Here is an 8,820-nt window from a genome sequence, read left to right as displayed (position 1 = left end):
AGCACAGTGCAGTTGATTTTCTTCTGCTATTATTAAAGGAGATGAAACATTGTGCCACTTGCTAGTTGTAAAAGTCTGCAATTAGGGGGCCTTTCATTACAAATACCAGTTTAAATCATCTGGCTTCTGGACAATTCATGAGGAGACAAGCCCCAGATGTAGAGAAAAAAATATGCATGGAGCTGTCCATGGTGTCTTTGTGATTTATATCTGTGTGTCTGTGAACTATATAAAAGTTTTTGCACAACAAACTTGCTATGGGCATTGTGAACATTTTACACAGTAACTTCAATGTTATGATAGCCCTTTAACAGTTTTTCTGTTTTGCAAGAATACTTGCCAAAAAAAAATAGAGCTTCAATTCTGTGTAGTCAAGACCAAAACAGTAGCCCAAATTTCATGAAGTTACTAGAATTCAGAATATTAAGCCAAATTGCACACTTCTAAACTTATTGACTAAAATGGACTTAGAAGAGTGCAATTCTGCTTAGGACTGCACTTTAAGAAGTTTTGGTTGTTTACTGAAACTAGTAATTTTGTGAAATGTTGGGTTTGTTTTTGGCTGTAAATGAGATTTGTGTTCTAGCCCTCCCAAGAGTTCTAAAATACACCTTTTAAATAGTTTTACTAACTAATGTTAACTACAACCTGTAAGCCTTTCAGTTGGAATTAATATTTGACTGCATGATAAATGGTTCCTATGGCAGGAGAACAATGTAAATAATAAACCCCACACTTGGGTTTACCTGACTGCTCTTGAAATGAAATCTTGTCCTTAAGTGACCTACCATGTTTTTTTTACGAGGTATATCAAGTTTGTTTGATATGAAATTGGTATGGAAAAAGAATTATTAAGCCAAAAGTTTAACGTCATGAAATTTGAAATCCCAAGTGATATATAAACATTAAAAGAAACTTTGGACTGCTAATCCTAGGAAATGAGTTTTATGGATTGAATTCAACAAGGCTTCAGAAATGGTTCCATCTGCTGCCTAGCAGCTGGTGAAAGGATAAATTTAATTCATTAATTCATTTGGAAAAAAGGATCCAAGTAGTAAAGACTTCATTGCTCATAATGCACATAGGTGGAAATCAAAACTGAAATTTGGCATAATAGTTCATCTTTGATAATGAGCAATATTTTTGTCACTATTTTTCCAACAATCCTGATAATGTATCTAACATGTTTTTTCAATTATGTGAACTACTGTTTTCATTTTAAAAAATCATTGTAGCTATAAGACTATAGTTTTGTTTCTAAATGTACCAGCTTGTAACATCAGTCACACTGTAGTGGCCTGTGTTTTAACTTTGTTTTATATAACTTTGAAAGTCTAAAGTTATTTCTTAAGTTAAATTTTGGGTTTATTTATCTATAGCGTAACACCTTGTAGGGGTCATCATGACCCATTTAACCATTCAGAGTGTGATATCTATACTTTTCACGGTAAAGACTTTATATACAAAATCCAAAATCAGAGGTCAGAGGTCACCCAGAATCAGAAAGCCAGCTTATAGGAAATAATAAAGTTTTTTTCCCTTTCCTCTTTCCATATTTACTGTACCAATACATTTTACAGAAATTAAACATTACACTTATATGATATTTGTTAGAGTGATTCAACTATGAGATAAAAGTTAAAATACCTATAACTAAGACTTACGTTGACAGATCGCTTCATATAAAAAAGATTTAAGAAAGAATTCAAATTACAAAAAGCATTGTTCATGGTACTGTATGTCGATCTATCCTTCCACTCACCTTACTTTTCATCTATGTTTAAAATCTAGCAATAAATTAAAAGTTACCCAAACTTATAATGAATTTCTCTGTTTTCTTTAACCTTCCATACTTCTTAGCTAAGCAAATGTGACCAATGTTACTTTCAAATGGATGTACTGAATGATAAAGTTTGGACACTAAAGCAATGATAATACATGCCATGCTGAGCATGTGAAATGTGTGCATTTGTGAGTGTTTGTGCCCAAGATGATGATTTCATGAATGATGTTTGGCTCTCCCTTTTCCCTCTGTAGCCCATAGCTCACTGTGGTGGGTTTGTTGGATTTACTATAAAGGTTCTGTTCGCACCCTGTGGGTTGGGTTAAGAATTAGGATTTATGCATTTACTTCTACTGCTGCATTGTTTATACAGCTTTGGTTTAGTTTTGATCCCTTTTTTTGCCTTTGAGGCTCTTCCACAGTGTCAGCTGCTGACTGATAGTAGGAGAACGGCCTCGTGGTGTGAATGAAAGGGACCTAGCGGTTGGTAAACAGAGATAAGGAATAAATAGAGCCCAGGCAAAAGGAGATAGTTCTGTGAGAGCCCAGATTGCCGCCAGTCTGTTCAAGTGAGATGCAGTGCTTGTCCTTTTCCCAGATTAAATTAGTGTGCGAAATCTCCAGTGACCTCCTCCCCTTCTCCCCATACTCTTTAGCCAAGCTGAACAGCCTCTGCTGTAAAGTATTCATTTTATCCAGGGACAAGTTGGACAATAGAACTCTCCCTGATACTTATGGACAGCTGTCGTCATTCAGAGAGCTTTTCAGCATTTCATTTTTCATAGGAGTTAAAAGGGTTTGTGCCTTGTAACTGAAGAGAGGGCAGAAATACATGGATGCCAACTCTGAGGTTGCTTGGAAAGAGAGAGGGGGGAAATATACCTTTGCCAACCTCTGAAAGGCTGCTCATCTTGTTGATTTGCTGTTATTTAAGAGGCTTTCATTGTGATAATGTGGTTACAGTGAAGCATGGAGGAAATAACAGAAATATACAGGGTCTTCAAAGTTATCACAATTATTAAAGGTCACCAGTGCAAACCTTCCTAAATGTCCCGTTCCATTCCTCATATTCTTGGTACTTAAATTTGCTGCCTCTTCCCCATGAACAGATTTCCAAGAAATATTAAAGCCTCATGAGATACCTCTGTGGTCTCATATTTTTTGTAGTGATTTACTGCAAATATATTCAGCATCTGACTGATTAAATAGACCTTCGGCAACCTTGAGGGTCACTGTGTAGAGTATGTACATAGAAAATGCATCAGCCCATTGTACCCTGGCAGCTAATGAGATTGGTCGTTAAGTAAATGACACAAAGCCTACAAAAAAAGCTTAGCCGCTCACTAGAGTATCACAGAGTGTCCCTGCACACCACACAACGACACAAACACTGGACTAACCTAGCCCACCCCTGCTTTATTCTACATCACTGCTTCCCTGATGTCAGCGCGAGAGGCAGAACAAAGGCTAAAAGGCACACGGTAAGTCAGTCTGACAATTATGCCCTAGGGAGAAAGTAGAGCAATCTTAGCCTAACCATAGGCTTGAAAGTCTGTTTTGGACAAGTAGGTCATAACGAAGGGATTGCTTTTGTGCCCCTCCAGAACAGGGGAAATGTTTTTGGAATCAGTGCCTTTATTCTCTCTCTTGTCATCTTTACAAAAGTTTTGAATTTCTAAAGTAGAGTGGAATGGGACATTCTGAGAATGTAATGTTGCTGTGACATGTGAGTATGTTGTGGGGAGAAATGCTTTTTATATCTGAATAAAATAACCACCAACCCAGATGACCCTTCATATTATCAACTTTACAAGACTCAACTCTTTCTATCTTTTCATAACACCAGAATCTTTTCAAGATACATAATAGAAAAAACAGTGTATTCATTTCAAATTTCAATCTACTTGCCAGATGCTTATTCACTTGAATAAATGGCATGGCATTTAGAACCATGTGTACAGAAATGAAGCTTTTTTATCATTTTGGATTTTCAGACAGCAGCCAGAGTATTAAATCACGGAGTCTTTTTTTCTTCATTTGTCCACTTGCTTTTGCTGAAAATAAAAGAAAGACGTGAGCGTTGATTAGCATCATAACTATTTTTTTTAAATATATATATAAGTTGAGGTAGTTGCTGGGTCCATTTGCTTTACAGGGTATGGCTTGTTTTAATCTGTTCTTTTTATTACAGAGTTTAATAGCTCAATTCATTCCTTTCATACACTTCTCCTTTTTTGTTTCTGAAAAAAATGGCAACAGGAAGTGGCAAGAAGTCTCATTGTGTACCTCAAATGTTTTCTGCATGCTTCTACCTTAATATACACAGGAGTGGAAGACAGTATTAATATGCAAGTTATAATTTTAAAAGATCTGGGTGAATATCAGGTGTCATGCTAAATTACTCACATATTGATGTGAGAACATTATTTCTCTTTGATAATTAATATATAAATATCCAAATATCTGTTTTTGTATTACTGCAATTATATTATTTTTCTTTCATGGTTTACATTTTTGGAAACACAAAGTCCAATGCACACCAATGTGTTTTTTAAACCTGTGTTTGTATAATCAGATTACTTAACTAAACTTCTACTCCGCTGAGGTCAATTCACAAAACCTCATTGAAAACACATTTATTTTGGAGGGGTTACTGATTATGAGAAAAGTTACTACCAACTTCATGTACTTAACATTGCAGCACAAAACTGTAACCCAGACCACAGAAAAGTCAACAAGAAAGAAAAACTACTGTTATTTGCATATGGCATTTATCATAGATCAATTGCTATTGGTTTCAAGGAGTTTATCTTGTTTCTAGGATGTACATTGTAACCATGTTAAAAGTGTGATCAGTAATTTGTACATGGCAAGTAGAAGGTTATTCTACACCTATACTTTACACTTCCAATTTCTTCTGCTTGTACAGCTGAGTGACAAAAGTGTAAAATAAACTCAACTTACTAACTATAAATTTACCATATGTTCTTAGGTATTTGTATCATAGTAACATTCAATAACAAAACAAAGTATAACTATTAGTTGTTACCAAAACAAAAACCCAGCCTTCTGCTTAGTAATTGTATGTATCTAGGATGCCATCTTTAATTCAGCAGATAGCATGAAGTTTCAGGTAGAACTTACATTTGAGTTCCATTTCCCCCACCCCACCCTGTAAGTATGTCCATAGCCCAAAGTCAGACAGCACAATCGATTAGTTCATGAATTAAGAACTGCCAACGTTTTAGCATCCCTTCTAGCCAAAAAGTTCAATGGTACCATCTGATATCAGTATCTTGAACTCCATATGACCTTCCCTATTGGTTTGCCTATTTCTAACTCAGGGTTTTCCATATTTTAATTTCAGAAGCCAAACATTGCCAAATACTTTCTGCTTTCTAAAATAACTTTTTTACAAGTGAATTGCAAACAACTGCAAGCTGAAGTTCACTATCACTGCAATTCTAAGCAGAGTTAACTGTTTTAATCTATTGAAGTCAATGGGCTTAGAAGGGGATAACTCTTTTTGGAATTGCACTGTCATACATATTCAAACAGTAGGACAAAATCAAAATCTCTGTGCAGGTACCAGATTGAGTACATTGAGAACAGCTTCCTGCCTCTCTGCTTGTAAAATTTATATATGCAGATTACTTTAAGCTTCAAGAATGTAAAAAAGTAGTATTCTCAGTTTTAAGAGTATTGTCACTTGAACTCAGCTTCAACTATAAATTATTTTGTTGTTTGCAGAGCATAATCTTTAAGACAGAACTAGATTTATAGTTATCGACAGTTTATTATTCAAACTGAACTTTTTGCCCATATTCCTTTTACCAACTGTTGCTTTTTAATGAGTAGTCCTCCTGTCTAGAAATCAGAGAACTCCTTAAGAAAAATGCTAACTGTGATGTGAGTGCTTGTGTGTTCCAGTAAGCAAAATAATTGAAATTGTATATTTCTGTAAGTTTCGCAGATCACAGCTATACTAGCACAACTTATTTTCATGCATGAGTCTTCACTGAGTAATTTATTTATAAAGTGTATATATCTGAAATGTAACGTCTCTGAAAGTTAATCATTGCTTTGAATCTGCCTAGGATGTGTACTATTTTTTAATTTTTTTCTTGTAGTACAGCAGTAAACTTATCCCCATAATATAATTGTGAATGTAAAACATACAAACACAACCTTTGTTTTCAGGATGTATGTAGTGCACCTGGAGTATTGATTCCAAAGCCAGTGTTACGAGCTATCAGGTCAATGTACTAAGAAGGATCTACATGACAGAGAGTAGTGGCTCTATTGACTCTCAAGTGAAAGCATCCACATTTTAGAAATGATCAAATGCTCTCTTGCCCTTCCCATCTGATTCTCAAAAATGACATCTCTTGCTTGTTTCTAACGGATATGTACAATGTCCAGTATAATCCAACATTTAAATGGCACTTTATCTCTTAAAGTTACTGTCTTTTTTCAGAATTCTCAGAATTCTTGCAAAACACTTCTTCACTGACATTTTCCTGTCTGTTCATTGCAATCCTTTTGCAAAAAAGAATTTTCTAAATATTATATTCTGTACATGCAAAAATAGCCAAGCATTTTAAATGTGTTCTCCTGTATTTGTGACTTGCAGCCTTCCAAATGTATCTTTACTCAGAAGTAAGCCCCAGTATGCTAAATGGGGTTTACTCCCAAGTACGTGTGCATAGTATGGCATCCACAAAGCCCTGTTCTATGCATATGTACTTAGAAGTAAATTCCATTGATTTCAGTGGAATATACTGAGAAGGAAGTACAGCTTTAGGCTATAGTCCTAAGAACACTTTCCTGAATGAGCCCCATTAAATAAAAAGGAATTACATCTGAGCAGAATTACTTAGGATTGCTCTCTAAATTGCATATAACATATGTGTCTAATTAGTTCAGATTTTAACACTGCCCAAGCTCTTGTATCCAAATTTTGTAGTAACTTTAATAACAAATTAATACCAGAAATCAATATTTATATTTTCACCTAGTGTGGACAGACAATATGATGTGCCAAAAAAGAAAGGTGCTATTTTTTTGCTGTAACAAAACTGCCTTGTTTTTGAACACAGAACTAGATTAATCAATGTAGACAATCAAGTACGCAAACTTTATTGGGTATAGTTCTGGAACTAGTTATTAGAAATGTGTTTATTAATTTTTACCTGGCATCATAGATGATGCACAAAGGATGTTTCTACCGCATTAGAAAAGTAAGTTCATAAAGTAGCCCCGTGCCTGTTCTTAACTGAGTGTAAACACATTGTACATTCATCAGAAGAGCCCTCATTGTAGAACGGAAAAATGCAGAATCTTTTAAGTTGGTAGTTAACTTGTTTAACAAAGCTTTATCTGCTCTGTCTGTGAACCAGCACTGCTTGCAAAAAGGGTTAAAGAAAATGCATTCTGTTGCATCTGCTTATTAAATCCCTTACTTTAGTAGAAATTCAAATTTTGTAAGATTATTCGTTTTATTGATGCATATAATTATAATCACAAGCCATCTGCTGATTTGGCAGGCATGGTTAAAATCTCTAACTCTCATAACCTTTCAAGTACAGTGCCCTTGGGACTCTATTTCACTTTTATATTTTGGAAAACATGTATGAACAAACAAGAGAGGTCATCTGCCGAAAGTCAGACCTGTAAACATCTCTCAATATTAGAAACCTGAACCTAAGAGTAAAGAATTATTTTTTCCTGAGTATTCTATTTTTATTATTATTATGACTTCAGGAACAGATTATTCTCTCATACAGTTGGGAAACTTGAATTTTCCTAGGAATTAAAGCTCTGTTCCATATCTAAACTAAAAGAACAAATATTGCTTAAAGGACTGTCACAGGTGACTGAAGTACATTTGATCTTACCTGTAGCTAGAGCACAGTTTATTTGGAGAGCCAAGGTGGTAAAGTGGCTGAACTACAAACAAGAAGTCCCCACCTGGAATCCTACCTCTGCCATGAATTCACTTGGCGGATTTAAGCAAGCCAATCTTTCTTGGCTTCAACCCCAATATGCTATATGGAAATAATAATGACTTACCTTGGAGGGTTCTTCTTACGACAAGATAATGTATGTGAAGCATGTTGAGCATTTAAAAGTGCTATATAAATGTTAAGTAGTTCTCCAGAAAACTTTTTCAAACTTTCAGAAACAGTTTCTGTTTCTTCTGTTCTTTAATATTGGAGAGCTGATTATGTGCTTTGCATGCATGGTCTTTCCCTGTGAAAACTTAGAGCCCGTTTAATTCTGAGGACGAGAAACAGCAATACACAGAATGTATCACCTTTTATTTTGGTCTGCCTTTTAAAAAGAGTTAACTATATGCACATTTATGTCCTGCTGGCATTTGCCAGGTGTCATACACACTGGCTTCTGCGAGCAAGACAAAAGAGAGTTTTGGATGATCAAACTTTAATGATACTAGAATGATTCCGTTTTATTGGAATATTCTGGCACAAAGGAGAACACTGAGGTTTGGATGAGGAAGTATGGTAGAACTGAAGACTGCAGGTGTAAAACCTGCAGTACATTAGAAGTATCAAGGGAATGCTCTAAATCCCAGATGGCTAAAATCAGGCATAATGTTTGGGATGCCATAATGTACTCCTGTGTTGCTATATTTCTCACTGTATCATAATAAGCTAAAATCTTGCCTTCTGTTTAATTAATTTATATAAAGGAATACATGCCGCATGCATGTTACTTTGCACCTTTTGGGAAGTTGGATTCTCACACCGCATCCCCTTTAATAGGGAAACAGGAGGTGAATGCACATGTTTGAAAGTGTCTGTACAGTTGAAACTAGGGAAACAGGCTGAAAGTAGTTCTGGTTTATTTCACAACCAATTAAGTATGACATCTGTTGAAACTCAGGAAACCAATCTCCCTCCTCCCTTTTCTGATAGCTATTTGAACTGCTTGCCTTTCACTTGGAAAACATGAAGGATCACTTTAGAAATCAAGATGTGCAAAGTAATTGGAAACAAATTCAAAACATATCTGCA

This window comes from Eublepharis macularius, chromosome 7 (assembly GCF_028583425.1).
Source record: "Eublepharis macularius isolate TG4126 chromosome 7, MPM_Emac_v1.0, whole genome shotgun sequence".
Taxonomy (NCBI): Eukaryota; Metazoa; Chordata; class Lepidosauria; order Squamata; family Eublepharidae; genus Eublepharis; species Eublepharis macularius.
This window is presented reverse-complemented; position numbering follows the sequence as displayed.